The 18150-nt window shown below is 38.1% G+C and overlaps 1 protein-coding gene and 1 long non-coding RNA gene across 2 annotated transcripts in view; one reads left to right on the plus strand and one right to left on the minus strand.

Moving 5' to 3' along the window:
• The window catches only part of LOC149447677 (methionine synthase-like), a 233712-nt gene that overhangs the window by 186298 nt on the left and 29264 nt on the right, over positions 1-18150 (plus strand). The gene's annotated exons all lie outside the window — the stretch shown is intronic.
• LOC149447678 (uncharacterized) lies at positions 9713-13931 on the minus strand. The gene is made up of 2 exons (XR_016305835.1): positions 13631-13931; positions 9713-9887 (listed from the first exon to the last, which is right to left on the minus strand). It is a non-coding gene; the product is annotated as an uncharacterized LOC149447678 (long non-coding RNA).

Below are 18150 nucleotides of genomic sequence, written 5' to 3' on the forward strand. Positions count from 1 at the left end.
AAGACTGGGGAAACATATTATAAATATAAGGAAAGGATTCAAATACCATAGTTTGCCACATTTTTAGGGTTTATCATAATCTTTAAAATTCTGTGGGATAGATAGGATGGATGCCCCATGGAGAGGGGGTGATATGGTTAAAAGTATTTCTCAAAATGAAACAAAATGGATCTACCAGATGGGGACATTGATCCCTAAAGGGTTAAACACAGAGATTGACTCTAATTGTTATTTATCTAACTGGTAGTATATATGGAGGGAACAATATTTACTTATTTTGATTTTTATTTTCATTTTATTTTTATTTGTTTTCTTTATTTTTTCTTTATTTTTTTATTTTTATTTAAATTCTAGAATTTTGCTTATTTTTTGTTTTTATTTTTTATTTTTTTATTTATTTTTTTATTTTATTTTTTTTTTGTAGTATTTGTTTCCTCAAGTTGTATATATACACATCCATACTATAATGTATATTATATATCTAAATTTTATTTTCTTTTTAATTTTGATTTTCCTCTTTTTTGTTGACATACATGTAGTCATTTTTTGTGATATAGTTTTAAGTTTATTTGTATGGCTAGGGTCTCTTTATGAGTTTGGGCATGGTTGGTTCAATTTTATAATAAATTTTTGTGGGGGTGGACTAACGATTAGATAGAGATCTGAGCCATTCAATTTGATATCTGTGTGAAGGATATAAGCAAGGGATAACAGCTAGCAGTTTACATATTTGTCTTTATTGACCTGTGGGAGAGAAGGGGAGGGACCCTGTATTGCTATTTAAGCGGCCTGAGACTGGAGGTGTGTCTTGAGAACGCCCTGTGGGTGGGGCGAAACTCGTCGACGCACTTCCGGTCTGCCGTCTTGACGTCCCGCCGAGCGGTGCATTCCAAGCGGCAATCTTTGGAGCTGTATCCTGTCATCCCTTGCTACAACCAGGCTGTGAGGTCTCTGGTATGAGATGTGGAAGTAGTGGAACTATTTTAGCCTATGGAGGCAATAAAATAAATGTTTTTATTCATCTTAACAAATGTGAGTGGTCTGGCAATTTTTACCAATATTGCAATTTTTACTAGCAGTATTACACTATGCTATATTTTTTTTCCCTTGCACGACTGTGGAGTTTGGTGGAGAAGGCAGGAGCGAGTGGAAGAAAATACCTTATATCCTATATGGTGGGAAGGAGCCCTGAAAGATTTTATAAAGGGGGTCTAGGAGCCCATAACATCCTAAAAGGCGCAATACTCACCATCATCTGGTGAGTGCGGTTGATGTTGGTTTTTCACTGGTGATTGGTGGAAGCATTATTTCGTTTGGATATTTGTTTTTTCACAATCTATTGGGGAGAAAGGACTTTTTTTTTCTTTTATTTGGACACTATAATATGAATGATAATTTTTTTGAAAAGGAATTTTCCTTTGAAAGGTCACTTTAATTAATTAATTTGAGTATGTCATATGTTTATTGATTTTCACACTATATTTAAGGCATTGTTTGAGGTGTTTGATTTGCACTGTTTATTTGTTTTTTATGTTTTGGTGTTAATTACCTCTGCTCAGCTGCATTCTACTACCTGGGTGGAAATATTTGGGGTTGTTCCTGTGCGGTTGGGATTGCTGTATAAAAGTCATAGCCCGTATGACGTTCGGCTAGACTGTGAGCCGTTCGGGTGGTTTTATTCCTAATTTCTAGTATGCAGATTTGGTCCACATACTGGGCTATATTAGCAGCATGTTTATTTTTTGCCAAGTTAAAAAAAAAAAAGCCCTCCGATGACTGATTTGTGGGCATTCCATAATAGTCTAGGGTTAGTAACAGAGCCAGAATTCATAGTTAAGTCATTTGCACTTTCAGCCTTGATTTGGTCAAAATGTAATGTGTGGCCGAGAAAAGGGATTTTCATTTGCAAGATTGTATTATTTTTGGGGGTATGAGAAGAGAGAAGGATGATAGAAACAGTTGCGTGGTATACCAGGTAATTAGGTCAATGGTGGATGAGGATATCTTTTGTAACAAGCATTTAGAGGCCAGGAACAGATCAATTCTGGAGTATGGTTTCTGTGTAAATGAGTAAAAAGTGTAATCTCTTTCTGCTCCATGCAAGCATCTCCAGGGGTCATAAAAGTCTTCGGCTGAGTGAAAGGCAGATAGGGCAGTAGTGTTTTCTGTTAGGACTGGGAGTATCCAGGAATGTGTTGACTATCTCATTAAAATCACCACAAATGATAATGCGGTCTCCTGGGTAAGGTTGAATTTTGCTGAGGATGGACTTGTAGAAGGATTTTTGATTAGTATTGTAAATATTAACAATGACCAGCAGGTGATTATTGAAATTTGCCAATTATATGAAAAATCTGCCTTGTATGTGGGACAATTGGAAAGATGCAGTATCTTTTACTGCTATCATCACTCCCCTCACTTTCTTGTCTACTTGGGCAAAAAAGCAGTGTGGCTAAAACTTGTGGGAACATTGGGGAGCTTTGTGTTTGGCAAAATGCATTACTTGGACACAAAGTATATCAAATCACTGAGAAGTTGCTTCTCTCCAAAAGTGATCATTTTAAATGGGCTGTCAAGGCCTTTGGCATTAAGAGAAATTATTTTGAGAGCCATGGCAAGAAAAGAGAGACAGATGTGAGCATGTGCTGGACAAGGCTTTTATTCATATAAACCACAGGATTACATAAGTTTGCATATGAATGTATTGGTACAGCAGCAACATATCCGCATAAAATTTAAAAAGTTAGGAGAAACAACAAAACAACTTAGTAAATCAGCTGTGAGTAAACTAAAGAGGACCTGGTGATAAACACTAGTGTACATAGCACACTATAGTAAAGGGGTGTGGTAGTTGAACAGTGAGAACTCCTTTGGATCAGGGAAAAGTATAGTGTTCAGAAATCTTAGGCGGTGGTTTAGACCTTGGAATGTCAGGTGGTGGAAGAGGGTTGAGGCCCCAGTTATGGAGCTGTTTAAAGCCATCCTTGCAAGTCAAGATAAGAATTAATTGATTCTGGACGGTGACAAGGAGCTTCATTGGGTACTCCTATTTATAAGTTATCTTGCATTCCAGAGCACCAAGGTTACCAGCACAAATTACTTGCGTGCCTGGGAAGTAGCTACCGAGATGTTCGTTGCTCTTTGACATGGCAAAAAATTAATTAGAGCGAGCGTGTCTCTGGGTACAGAGGCTGGCAGTTGTTTAGTTTCTTGTATCATGTGTGCTCTATCAATGAGCAAATCTTGTGCCAACAATGAAGGGAGTAGCTTAGAATTTTATATTGTTCCACCTGGAGCAATCCTCCAGGTCGACGATTTTAAGGCATAATTGATTAGTGTTTCCGCATCCTTCATTTCTACAATGGTGTTGAGCACCTTCACCACTTCACTAATTTGCCGTTCAATGTGGTCCGTGCATTCCTGTAGCTGCTCTAATCTGCTATGTATGTGAATGATAGATGATTGGGCATCTCTTTCCATTTCATTAGGGAAAATAGCATGGCTTTCAGGGAGTGCTCTGATGCAGGGCTGTCTGAAGCTGAAACATCTAAAGAGTGTTCCTGCACATCAGCCGCTGGGGAACTACAGGTCTCAGTCTCATGCTGTTTTTTAGTGACAGGTGGCTTTGGAGGAGAGTGTGCTGGAGAGATTTGCTACTCTTATCCCTCTTATCCCGGTGAGGAGGCACAAGTGTCATTTTTTGCAGGAAGAAATCCTCCAAGTCTGAAAGGCGGTCTGGATCGGGTGCAGGCTGTGTGATTGGCAGAGTTGGCAAGCGGCTCTTCTTCTTGTCACCATATTTGTTGCTGTGCTGTACAGGCCACATGAAGAATTCCATGAGCCAGCGTGATCCCTGGGGTGTCACTTTTTGAGGGGAGAAATCCTCCTTGTCTGAAAGGCAGTCCGGATCCGGTGAAAGCTGTGTGAGTGAAAGGGTCAGCACAGTAAGCGGCTCTTCTGCTCGGCGCCATATTGTTGCTGTGCTGTATAGGCCGCATGAAGAACTCCATGAGCTGGCGTGATCCCTGGGGCTTGGAATGCTTTTGGGAAATAGCCTGCGGGTAGCTAGACGCAGGATCCAGAGGGATGAATGGCGGTGGAAAATGCTGGAGGTTGCTTCTGAGTCCCTGATAAGAGCAGAGTGCCTAGATGAAGTGGCCATCTCACTCCATGGCCAGGCCAGGCCCAATCCCACCTTTTTTTTTCCCTGGTGGTTCTTGTTTGGTGGGTACCCAGCCCCCCCACTGGAGTGGATGCTGGCATTACTGCTGGTGCTTTCCTTTGGCTTTTCATTGACATAGTGTCCACTGATTGTTCCTCAGCTGCATTGTGGGGGGCAGCATGGTTCCATGTCAGTGAATAGCTGCTTGGTTGCTTGCCACTTACTGACTTGGCATCGACTGTATTTTCTCTGCTGTACTGTGTGGGTGATGACTGGCTCAAACTGTGGATTTGTGCAACCACTCCCATGACTCCATATCAGTGAGTGGCTTCCTTTGCCAATCTCTGGCATATCAACTGAGGCACTAGGAAGCAGGGTAGACAGGCAGGTCCCACTTATGTTTGAATAAAAAGAAGTGACATGAGCATATACTGTACATTATTATGCATTTTAAAGATCTAATCATTTTTGTGAGGTGATCTCCAGGTTTAAGCTGGTCATACATGGATTGAAATTTGACCAGTTCAGCTGGGACCAGCCGAATATTGATCCATGTATGGGCTAGCTGGTTGTACACAAGTCGATCAATCAATCTATATCAAACAACCATGCAGCGCTAATACGTACAATAATGCATGCAAATAATCATTTGGTGCAGGTGATAACTAGTAAAGTGAACACCACTTAATATTAGAAAGGATCTTAAGAATTATCTAAAAAGTCCAGGAATACTGATGATGGTGAATATAATTCTTTCAACAAGAGTGTTCTTGCGGTGCATAATACATAAAAAAAAATTTAGGACAAAAAGGTGACACAATATGTGACTTCTGTGACCATATTCCTCCCGCAGAGATGAGTGTAGATTGCACTAACCAGAGAGCGCAATCTTAATGCGCATTTAACTGTTAACCAACTCCTGGTCATCCGGCTACTGCAAACTGGAACTGGATCACAGAGTGGTCATCTGGCCTGCATCAGCTGGGCAAACATCACAACCTCAGGGACACCAGATATCAGAGGGCATGTAGTCGTCTCACCACCGGGGGGGAGTCTAACCAATCCTGATGTGGCCACCAGATCATCCCAATAAGCCTTGAAGGAGGGGGGGCTCGGAAGTAACGAGCCAAGACAATAGAAGATTCTGATAGTGTAGTACTTTATTATCCACATTTAGAACAGTAAACAAATAGCTGAAAATCTTACTCACATGTGTAGTGAGCAGCTGGTAGCAGGGAATTCCAAAATGGCCACCGGCCGTCCACAGGGGCCATGCAGAGTGACGTCACAGGGTATACAGCACCTCGCTAACGCATTTCGTGCGATGGCACGTTATCAAAGGGAGTGTGCCTCCTGTAATAACTTATCGCTCGTAATGAGCGTAATATTATATCTTCCCCTTCCTTTATATTCCCTGGGGGATGATATATTCATCGTGAGTCCATTTAACCTAGTAAGGTTATCCTTCAAAGTATTATCACTTCATCCCGCGGGTGATTGATTCTGCCCAGTAGCCAGCTTACATGTCCTGGTATTTTCCTGTCTACATACTGCTTGTTCTTCTATCATTTGCAATGTGCTCCAGTAAAATGGCCGCCGTCCGCACGCATCGCGCATGCGCGAATCGTCCGCGATGACGTGACACGGCGGGACTGCGCATGCGCGGCATACGCTATTTAAGGAAAGTTATTACAGGAGGCACACTCCCTTTGATAATGTGCCATCGCACGAAACACGTTAGGGAGGTGCTGTATACCCTGTGACGTCACTCTGCATGGCCCCTGTGGACGGCCGGCGGCCATTTTGGAATTCCCTGCTACCAGCTGCTTACTACACATGTGAGTAAGATTTTCAGCTATTTGTTTACTGTTCTAAATGTGGATAATAAAGTACTACACTATCAGAATCTTCAATTGTCTTGGCTCGTTACTTCCGAGCCCCCCCTCCTTCAAGGCTTATTGGGATGATCTGGTGGCCACATCAGGATTGGTTAGACTCCCCCCCCGGTGGTGAGACGACTACACGCCCTCTGATATCTGGTGTTCCTGAGGTTGTGATGTTTGCCCAGCTGATGCAGGCCAGATGACCACTCTGTGATCTAGTTCCAGTTTGCAGTAGCCGGATGACCAGGAGTTGGTTAACACTCAAATGCGCATTAAGATTGCGCTCTCTGGTTAGTGCAATCTACACTCATCTCTGCGGGAGGAATATGGTCACAGAAGTCACATATTGTGTCACCTTTTTGTCCTAAAATTTTTTTTATGTATTATGCACCGCAAGAACACTCTTGTTGAAAGAATTATATTCACCATCATCAGTATTCCTGGACTTTTTAGATAATTCTTAAGATCCTTTCTAATATTAAGTGGTGTTCACTTTACTAGTTATCACCTGCACCAAATGATTATTTGCATGCATTATTGTACGTATTAGCGCTGCATGGTCGTTTGATATATATTACTTTTGAGGCTCCTGGTATTTGCCTTTCATGCTAGCTGCTCTCTGGTTGATTATCCAGCGCTAGTGTTTTTTCTGGATCAATCAATCTGCCTGCATACAACCATGTTTTTCCTGAACAAGCAGTGCTGCCGACTATAGCCAACAACACTGATCACTGTATTCTCCCCACCTGCAGAACACAACACTGCAGGAGTGATTTCCCTATCCACATTGAATTGGGGGATGGGGGAATTGGCACATTTTTTTTTTTTCATTCAACCCACTGGTTGAAAAAAAAGAAAAAATGTGTAATGTATGGCCTGCCTTATTGTCCCCTTAACTGGTTTGTTTGGGCCAAGCTGGTCCAAGCAAACTATTTTCTACACTAACAAGTGCTACCCCAAGTTGCTTCCTGACAAAATCATGATCCTGATATCATTTCTTAGAGCCAGCTGTAGACTTTCCTGGAGAAGTGATCCAAGCAGCTCTACAACCACCCAATCCACATCTACAGGGCATGGAAAGAGCGCCCCTCCCCTTCCTGACACCTTTCATGGGCTCTGCAATGTGATCGAGAAGCCGAGGACTTCTGCTGTCTTTCCGGCTGAGTGCAGAGGAAAAGGAGGTTCATTCATACCCACCCCTCCTCTGTGCCAAATGAAAGCAGAAGCAACAAGGATTTCATCACTTGTTTAATCAGATGCTTTTGAAGGCAGAAGAGAGAACTGGGGTCTAGTAGATCAGGGTATAAAAAAAATTAACCAAAATGTTTTAATTCTTTCTCCCCTGGTGCTAATGCACCAGTGTGAACTTGCACGCATATGTAAATGGTGATTGCATTGTGAACATCAGCAGGACAGCAAGAATTCTCATGCCAGACTTCCTGTTTTAACTCTAAATTGGTAACCTGCAAAGGCTTTTAAATTGACTCCTGTGGATCATTTAATGTACCATAGTTTGTCGCCAGTTCATGGGCATGCGCAGTTTTAAATTGTTCTCAATTTACTCAGCTTAAAATTTTTAATATTTTATCAAAAATTGGGTGTTGTGTTGTGTTTGTGTGCACTAAATTTCATTAACCACTTGCCAGCCGCCTGCCCACCTGCACTATACTGTGGGTGATCAGCGGCTGTAGGCAAAGTGACGTATTGGTACGTCACCACCTACTTCCAGGTTGAGGGTGTGCACATGTGCACCCCCCCACCTGGCACCCATTGTGATTGCACACAGTGGGAGCCTGTAAGCAAGTCCCCACCCGTGATTCAAAGCCAGGACCTGCTGATGGGCTGTGTGCAATCACAGCCCACAACTCTTGTGTTGGTAAACAACACAGAGCTCTGAACCAAGGGAGCGATCTGTCAGTTTCTCTGAGAGATCAGTTAGTAAACGCAGCATACCGTACACACATTACACATAAACACATATTGAACCCCTTGATTGCCATAGATGTTAACCCCGTCCCAGCCCATGTCATTAGTACAGTGATCGTGCATTTTAACTGATCACTGCATTAATGTAAATGGTGATGTCAGTGTCAGTCAGTTGCCCCTCAACATCAGTTAGATTGCCGCTGCAGTTTCGCAGTACAGTTATAAGTCGCTGATCGCTGACATTAAATTGTATTAAAAAAGTTAAAACAATACAAATTCTAGTGTGTGTGTGTGTGTAAAATATCGTATTGTCTCGATATTTTATTAACTTGTATTGATGAGAAATGTGCAGATAGAAAGTCCTTCCACTTCTTGTAAAAACTCAAAAAGATGATTTAATAATAACGTTGCATAAAATTAGAAATAAAATATTGGCATACAGAATGTTTAAATAATGTCCAAAAAATATAGTTAAGTTCTTGATAATAGGATTGTATATATGTATATGTGTGTATGTGTCTCTCAAGGCTTCAAGCAAAGTGTGCCAGAAACTCAAACCTTTGTTCTGTTCTTGAAAGAGCAATCCAGCCCCCACCTTCCTAAAAATGGGTTGGTATTCTCTTGTAGTCCCACTAAGATAATTGACACCAACAGGAGGTATTAAAACAAAACCTCCAATGTACTTCTCTCAAAGTCTGAGTGTAACTTTATCTCTTACATAGATGGGCGAGAATGGGGGAAGGTATAGCTAATTGCTCTCATATGTATATTCACAGACTATGAAGTCTAATTCCTTACTTTTCCCAATCTAGAACAAATATAAATATAATAACTCAATTATTCTATTAAGATGCAACTCATTCATACTTATGTTAGTACTGTTAATAAGAAGATATTAGATATTGGGTTAAGGAAAGCTTCTAACATTTCCCTCTCAAAATGATCGATTTTATCGAATCTTAATCATTTTCCTTATCTTAATCCATTTATACACATTCTCGTCACTTTCGTATCCATTCATGCGTTTTTGGATCTTAAGATAATTGATCTGCACATATCTTTAATTTGATTCTATAATGGGAAAACAAATTCTTTGATAAACCTTTCGTTATGTATCACATAAAAATATTTTTACCCTTATTATTTTCCTTTCCTTTCACCAAATAATTCATCCCCTTAATAAATGTATAACTGTAACATTATAGTACAATACTTTAAAATATGTCACTTAAAAAATAGATGTTTCATATTTTCCCTCCAAAATGTGTGTAGCACACAGTTCTATAATCCATACATTTTTCAAATTACCTTATCAACATTTAAACATAATATATGTTCTCTAACTTCAATCCATACATGTATATCAAATGATGTTTTTTTTTTTTTTAAAACATACATATAACAATGTAAAGCTTGCCTAAGTTTTTCAATATGTACCTTAGAATAACGTATCTCTAGCTTAATTAACAACAGATGTTCTAACTAAGTAGAGTGACTCTGTTGTGACAAAAGTTTAACCCTTTCACTTCTGAAAGTACATAGGGTGTGAATGCAAATGTTCATGTGAAAACTGATCTCATCTTGATATGGTAAACATATTATGTCAAAATAAAATGTACACACAAAAAAAACCAATATATCTGATGAATGAATTATTTCATCAGTAGTCAAAAGTCAATTGTTTTATAAGTTCTTCCTCTATGAGATGCCTTGAGATGTCTTGTCTTCTTCTAGCGCTCTGTAAAGTTAAAATAACTTTATTGAACATAAAAAGAACAACAAAAACAATGATGAATGAAATTCTTGTTGCAAAGCTTCTTCCAGAATAAATTTCCTTCTTGGAAAATGTATTATCATCTGAAAGGTTTAGAAATATTTGAGTTTTCTTCCTTTAACAGTTACTCTTAGGTCATTTCCTGTAACAGAAATGCAGTATCATTATTTTGGCATTGATAATTTTACATGGATTAATCCTCTTACATTTATCTGTTAACATTACATATCACAATCACAAACATTTCTAGTCATGACATGGAAGACATATTTTCATTATAACATTTCTTATTGACTTGTAGTGTTCTATTTTAGAATGCGGGCACTTCCGCCTAACAGTACTAGGGTTGCTGATGCAAATCCCAACCATGGCATCACCTGCCTGGAGTTTACATGTTCTCTCTGTGCTTGTGTGAGTTTCCTTCGGGTACTCCGGTTTCCTTCCAGACTTCAAAGTCATGTTGGTAGGAGAATTGCTCCTATCTAAATTGGCCCTAGTATGTGTATGTATGACTGTGAGTTAGGGACCTCAGATTATACACCTCTTGAGGGTTAGGAACTTATGTGAATGTACTATATATGTAAAAAGCACTACATAAATTCACAACGCTATATAAGTACCTGAAATAAACAAAAATAAATATAACAGGACGTTACATCTCCATTATTGGTCATGATTCAAAACCTTGGTTTCAAAACCAAAGAAAGGTTTTGTATCAACCCAGAGATGACAAAGGATCATGCCTTTAATCTTATCTCTATAACATTGGAAAAATGCGTAACTGTTTTCTGTATTGACTCACTTCTTGTAGTGTAAGACTGATCTGCAGTAATATATACTGGTTTCAAACTTTTCTCAGTTCCTATGTTGAAAACATGAGGTACAAACTTCTCACCTACAGCTGTACAAACATGTGTTGGTATGTTTTCCTGAAAATGTCTTTTTGTTACATCTATCTGAATGTGTTTGGAAGACAGTGTTTTATACCATATAGGATAATTTTCACGGTAATTTTCTGTTGAACCATCTTCCTCTAGGAGTTTCATTGATGAATCAGGTGTCTGTAATATAATCTTACTTGATCTAACAATGTTTTCAGTTATTTTGACTGCAAAGAAAGCACTTAACAATTTTTTCATATGTGCATCAAAGTTTTTCTCCATATTTGTCAAAGTTCTTGAGAAGAAACCTATTATTTTCTGATTACCTTCTTTTAATTGTGACAAAGTTACTGAGATTGCATTACTGGAAACATTGGTTTCTAAAACAAAAGGAATTTTACTACAAAACTCAACAGTATTTAATGTAGTAGCATTCTGCAAATCCCATTTCAATAGTTCAAAAGCTTCTTTCTCAGTTTGATCCCATTGATCAAATACTCCATCTTTTTGTCTCAAACGATCAAATAATGATCTAGACTTCTCTGCAAAATTGGGTATAAAATCTTTACAATGATTTACTTCACTCAAAAACTGATGCAAAGCCTTGCGATTTGTTGGAATTGGATAAGCAGAAATAATTCTAACTTTTTCTTGCAACAACTGTCTCTGTCCATGACTAATTTGCATATGAAGGAATTCCACCTGTCTTTTCATCAACTGAACTTTCTCTGTATTCAATTTCAATCCTGCTGTTTGTAATAACGTAAATATTTCAGACAAAAGAGAGATATGCTCAGTTATATTTTATGTAGACAAGAGAAGCTTGTCTACATGCTGGACAATACATTCTGGCCTAGAGAATTTAGATAATATTTTTCCCAAATACTCATGAACAATGCCATCACTTATATCCATGCCTGGGGCTAATCTTGTGAATGTATACGTTTCTTTGTTGAAGCTAAAAGCAAGTTTATATTGACAACTCTTAGCTAATGGTACTGACAAATGGCTATTGGCGATTTCAAGTACAGAGAATATTTTGGCCTTGGCATCCAGATGTGACATTATGTTACAATCAGGAACAATAGATTTGTTATTTGTGATGCATTTGTTCAATGTCCTGAAGTCAACTGATAAAGAATATGAATTATCAGCTTTGATAGGCCAAATACAATTATTCACCACTGATTGTACTTTCTTTAAAATTCCTTGCTGTAAAAACTCATCTACAATGGAAGAAATTGGATTAATTGATTCTAATGGCAATTTGTATTGAGGTTGAGGCTTAGGGTCTCTACCTTCAATGTCAACTTCAAAATTTGTAAACAAACCTACATCATTTTTGCTTTGACTCCAAAGATCCTTATGTGATATAACCAATTGTTCCAATTCAAGATTGGTTCCTGTATGTGGCCATTTATGATCTGAAGACATGTCAGCAGTTGCTGTACAAATACTTCCAACATTACAGTACATGGAAGAATCAATTGATGTTGATTTGGGCCTTCCACTTTCATCCAATAAATGTGGAGCAACATATTCCAACGGTAAAGAATAAGAATCTCGATTTGATCCTGTTTTAAATTTCGGCAAAGGCAGTAAACCATTCCTATTAATGACAACAGCACTGTTTACCATATTGTTTAAGCTGTTGTTGACTCTCAGTGAACTGATCTTTTTAACTTCTGAGGCATAAGGCAACTCAGACAGACTATTGTTGGAACATGGAGGAGCAGATTGTTCAGAAATTATATTTTGGTCTTCTAATTCCAAAGCTTTTCTTTGTAAATCTAATTTATAATGAATACAATCTTTTTTCAAATGACCAAATCGTTTACAATAGAAACAAATAGTATTTCCTGTCTGCTCTGAGACTCTCGTCCTGCCTGTGACGTGTTCATCATCATAACTGGGTGTGGCTAAGCACATGGTCTCTCTCTCTTCTCCATTTTGAACAATTAAACTTTCCTTCTTCTGATTGTTTAATTTAAGCCTTCTAAATGTATCTATAACTTTGGCTGCGTGATCTAAATCATTTTTTCCAGTAGCAATAATAACAAATGCTGGATCAAGATACTTGAATTTTTTAACAAAAGCATTTACCATAGAAGGAGTCTCATTGTCTAAATTAAATATCATTTTGTATACTTTAGAAAATCTATTTTTAAATTCAAAAGGATCATCATTAATCGTAGCTCTTAAGGAGTCTAAGATTTCCAAAGAAGGAATTTCCTGTCCAGTAGTAAATATCAATAATTGACGCAGTCGGTCTGATGCATTGCTATGCATTTCCTCATCATCCTCAATATATGGTGTTTTGATTAATTTACATGCCATAACACTGGGGAGCCATAAACAGAATAGAAAATTTCTTTGCTCCTGATTTAAACAAAAATTATTACAAAAATTTTCATAAACCTCCATGTTATAGAAAGCATCGGCGTCCATATCATAGGCTGGCATATCCTTCAAAATTTTCATGAGCTGATTAAGGATTTTAAGATTAAGTTTTGCAGCTTTATTCCTTAATTTTCTCTTACACATTCCTTCCTGATCTATAGGGTCTCCTTCTATAGACTGGATCTCTGGTACAAAAGATTTTTGTTTCTCTGCCTTAGTATTCACACAAATTCCTTTTACATCATTCTGCAGGTCAGATAACTGATTGTCTTTTGTTTGAATTGCGCTTTGCATATCATCTATTTGCTCAGTCAAAATCTGGCAATTAGCACATACACTGCTCTGATCTTGCTTCATTACACAAGTAGCAGTCTTAGGAACATCAAAAATCATGGCATTAAAAACATGAACTAACTTCATTACATTTCTAACTTGTTTGCTCAGTTTCTTAAAGGAAAACTTTGATTTTTCTATCTTAATATTAGCCTGTAAACACTCATTATACATGTACCGCCAAAGTTCATCATCTTTAACAAATGTAGACAGATTCTTGAATTCTAACTTACTCTCTCTAGATAATTCATCAATAAAATCCATTACTTACCGATTAAGAAGGTCTTTCTTTACATAACGCGTCTTTTCTCTCTTGGCGGGAAATGACATCACCAAGGAACAGCGTTTCTTGCAATTGCGCAAAATTCTCACCAATTCTGCATTTAGGTTCTCGATTATGCCGACGATTCATCTGTTGCAGACTTTACTTCTCCTGAAAGCTTGATTTCATATTTTGCTGAGTTTGCAAACAACGTCCCTCTCATCAAGATGAAAGAGAAAAAAGTCAAAAATAAGCGATCGGCGGAAACGAATCGAACTGGAGGCTCGCCACTGTAAAATATCGTATTGTCTCGATATTTTATTAACTTGTATTGATGAGAAATGTGCAGATAGAAAGTCCTTCCACTTCTTGTAAAAACTCAAAAAGATGATTTAATAATAACGTTGCATAAAATTAGAAATAAAATATTGGCATACAGAATGTTTAAATAATGTCCAAAAAATATAGTTAAGTTCTTGATAATAAGATTGTATATATGTATATGTGTGTATGTGTGTGTGTGTCTCTCAAGGCTTCAAGCAAAGTGTGCCAGAAACTCAAACCTTTGTTCTGTTCTTGAAAGAGCAATCCAGCCCCCACCTTCCTAAAAATGGGTTGGTATTCTCTTGTAGTCCCACTAAGATAATTGACACCAACAGGAGGTATTAAAACAAAACCTCCAATGTACTTCTCTCAAAGTCTGAGTGTAACTTTATCTCTTACATAGATGGGGGAGAATGGGAGAAGGTATAGCTAATTGCTCTCATATATATATTCACAGACTATGAAGTCTAATTCCTTACTTTTCCCAATCTAGAACAAATATAAATATAATAACTCAATTATTCTATTAAGATCCAACTCATTCATACTTATGTTAGTACTGTTAATAAGAAGATATTAGATATTGGGTTAAGGAAAGCTTCTAACAGTGTGTATGTATATATATAATATATCATAGTTTGAAGGCACTATGACTTTCACGCAAACTAATTAATATACACTTATTGGCATTATTTTAGTAAGATGTTTTTAATCTAGTAGAACACATTTTGTCCAAAATTTATGAAGAAATTAGATTTTTTTAAAACATTTTTATTGGATATGTTTTATAGCAGAACATAAATAAGGCTGGCTTTTTTTTCAAAAAATGTCATCTATAGCACAAAAACCCAGTGGTGCTCAAATTTGACAAAAAAAAAAGCTCTATTTGTGTGAGAAAAACGATATACATTTTGTTTGTGTACAGTGTTGTATGACTGCGCACTTGTCCATTAACCACTTCCTGTCTGGACACTTTTACCCCCTTCCTGTCCAGGGCAATTTTCAGCTTTCAGCACTATCACACTTTGAATGACAATTGCGCGGTCATGCAACACTGTACCCATATGAATTTTTTAGAATTTTTTTGAGACAGATAAAGCTTTATTTTGGTGGTATTTATTCACCACTGGGAGTTTTATTTTTTTTGCTATGTAAAGTAAAAAGTCCAAAAATTTTGAAATAAAGTGTTTTTCTTATAAAAGTTTGCAAATAAATATTATTTCATCAGAAATATTGGCCAAAATGTATTCCGTTATATTTTTAGTAAAAAAAAAATAAAATAACCCTAATTAGTTTATAACCAAAAATTATAATTTTTAAACATTTTTTTTTACATTTTTTTTATATTTATTTATTTTTTTACATACTGTCACCTTAGCAGTACAGTGTCACCATGGTGACACTCTACTACTTGTGGGGGGTGATGAAGATTTTTTTTTTTTTTTTACACTGATTGCTTTTACACCCATAAAGGATGTAAAAGCAATCATTTCTCCTTCTCTCTAGCTGCATTCTTGCAGCCATTGAGAACTACTGAGTGAGCTGTGATTAGTCACAGCTTGTCATATGGTACAAGGCTGTTGTGAATAGCCATGTACCATGTGACCTCTGTGATCATTCACACATTTCACACGTAGTAAGCAATGATGTCACAAGTGACATCTTGGTTACTACTCTGCATGTGATCACTGATTGGCTAATCAGTGATCACATGATCGGGACCTCGCACGGAGGTCCAGTCCGACGATCGGTGTTTCGCTGTGTCTGGAGGACACAGCGGGCATCGGATCGCGGTGCTGCACACTACCAGGGAGCGCTTACAAGCAGGGGGCTGGGAAAGCCATTTATAAACGGCCTCCTGACCCTGCACTGCCACCGTCCGGCCGTTTATATACAACGGCTGGACGGGAGGTGGTTAAAGTAACACAGTGCCGAATAGCACAAAATAGCCTGGTAATGAAGGGAGTCATATCTTCTGAAGCTCAAATGGTTAAAGTGTATTTTTTTGTGAAAATGTGCGTTTGATAAACCGCTGCTCAAATATCTAGTGACATAAAAATTGCAACAGCCATTATGTGAGAAATGTCAGAATTAACCTAGGTTTGAAGTGAATCATTTTTATATAGTCTTATGTTCTACCAGTGATATGAGAGCACGTGGAACAAAACAGAGTTGGGATAAATGATGCTCGGCCTTTCAAAGGTAGCTTTGTATCTATGACTGAATGCAAAGCTTCCTGTTTTTGGCAGAGTCAGAGAGGCTGGGGGGTGATGTTACAATCTCTGACTAAGACAATTAGAGGAAGCTTTGTATTCATTTAGAGAATAGAAAGCTGCCTATGAGTGGTTGGGCAGCACTCAGCCCAAATCCGTTTTGTATTTCCTGTGGGACGGGAAGGTCTCATCTCACTGCCGGAACACAAGGGTATATACTGTACTCTGTAGCTGAGGCTACATACAGTTTATACCGTGCTGTCAGTAGCCGCACTTGTTGATGTAGAAAATGGTTCTTTTGAGACAGCTTGGCCCAAACAAACTAATTAAATGGACAGTAATATCCGCTTTAAGGTCCCTTATATTTTGGCATTTGGTTTGCAATATTGTAAGAGATGTTGGTGCCAGATTGTGTGCTTCCAGCATCTTTGACAGATTAGGGTCTTGTGGTTTTGTGCTTATTGTTTACTGTTAAACATGTGCTCTTAATAGGAAGTAATGTTGCTTATAAAATCATGTGTGAAACCAATTTCTGTTCCATGTGGTACTTAAAAATTTCAAGGTGCACATTACTGTTGGAATGGAGAGTATTGATGGCCCTTGTGGGTCTTACTTTAGAACAGTGGTTCTCAACCTTCCTAATACCGTGACCCTTTAATACAGTTCCTCATGTTGTGGTGACCCCCAACCATAAAATTATTTACCCAGTAATTATAATTCATGAGTGTCGTTTTACCTGCAATACTGCTGCTTTCAACACAGTAGCTGCGTTTAACCACTTCCAGACCGGACACTTTTACCCCCTTCCTGACCAGGGCAATTTTCAGCTTTTAGCGCTATCACACTTTGAATGACAATTGCGCGGTCATGCAACACTGTACCGAAATGAATTTTTTACCATTTTTTTGAGATAGATAAAGCTTTATTTTGGTGGTATTTATTCACCACTGGGATTTGTATTTTTTTTGCTATGTAAATGAAATGTCCAAAGATTTTGAAAAAAAGTGTTTTTTTTAATAAAATTTTGCAAATAAATAATATTTCATCATAAATCTTAGCCAAAATTTATTCTGTTATCTTTTTAGTAAAAAAAAAAAATCCAAATTAGTTTATAAGCAAAAATTATAATTTTTAAACATTTTTTTTTACATTTTTATTTTATTTTTTTATATTATTATTTTTTATTTATTTATTTATTTTTTTACATACTGTCACCCTAGCAGTACAGTGTCACCATGGTGACACTGTACTACTTGTGAGGGGTGATGAAGATTTTTTTTTTTTTTTTTACACTGATTGCTTTTACACCCATATAGGATGTAAAAGCAATCATTTCTCTTTCTCTCTGTGTGCATTCTTGCATTCATTGAGAAGAACTGAGTGAGCTGTGATTGGTCACAGCTTGTCACATGGTACAAGGCTTTTGTGAATAGCCTTGTACCATGTGACCTCTGTGATCATTCACAGATTTCACACATAGTAAGCAATGATGTCAGAAGTGACATCTTGCTTACTACTTTGCATGTGATCACTGATTGGCCAATCAGTGATCACATGATCGGGACCTCGTACAGAGGTCCCATCCGACGATCGGTGTTTCACTGTGTCCGGAGGACACAGTGGGCACCGGATCGCGGTGCTGCGCGCTCCCAGGGAGCGCGCACAAGCAGGGTGTGGGGAGGCCGTTTATAGACGGCCACCCGACCCTGCAGTGCCACCGTCCGGCCGTTTATATACAACGGCCGGTCGGGAAGTAGTTAACAGAGTAGCTGCTTTCAACACAGCAGCTGCTTTCTACACAGTAGCTGCTCTTTACACATCGGAAATATGTGTTTTCTGATGGTCTTAGGGGACCCCTGTGACAGGGTCGTTTGACCCCCAAAGGGGTCACGACCCACAGGTTGAAACAACTGCTTTAGAAAGTAAAGTAGCTCTCACAACCAGTCATAAAATACTTCCGCTACATTTACCTGATGAAAGCTGTTCTTTGTT

This window comes from Staurois parvus, unplaced genomic scaffold (assembly GCF_062004578.1).
Source record: "Staurois parvus isolate SC_StPar_1 unplaced genomic scaffold, SC_StPar_1.0 ptg000674l, whole genome shotgun sequence".
NCBI lineage: Eukaryota > Metazoa > Chordata > Amphibia > Anura > Ranidae > Staurois > Staurois parvus.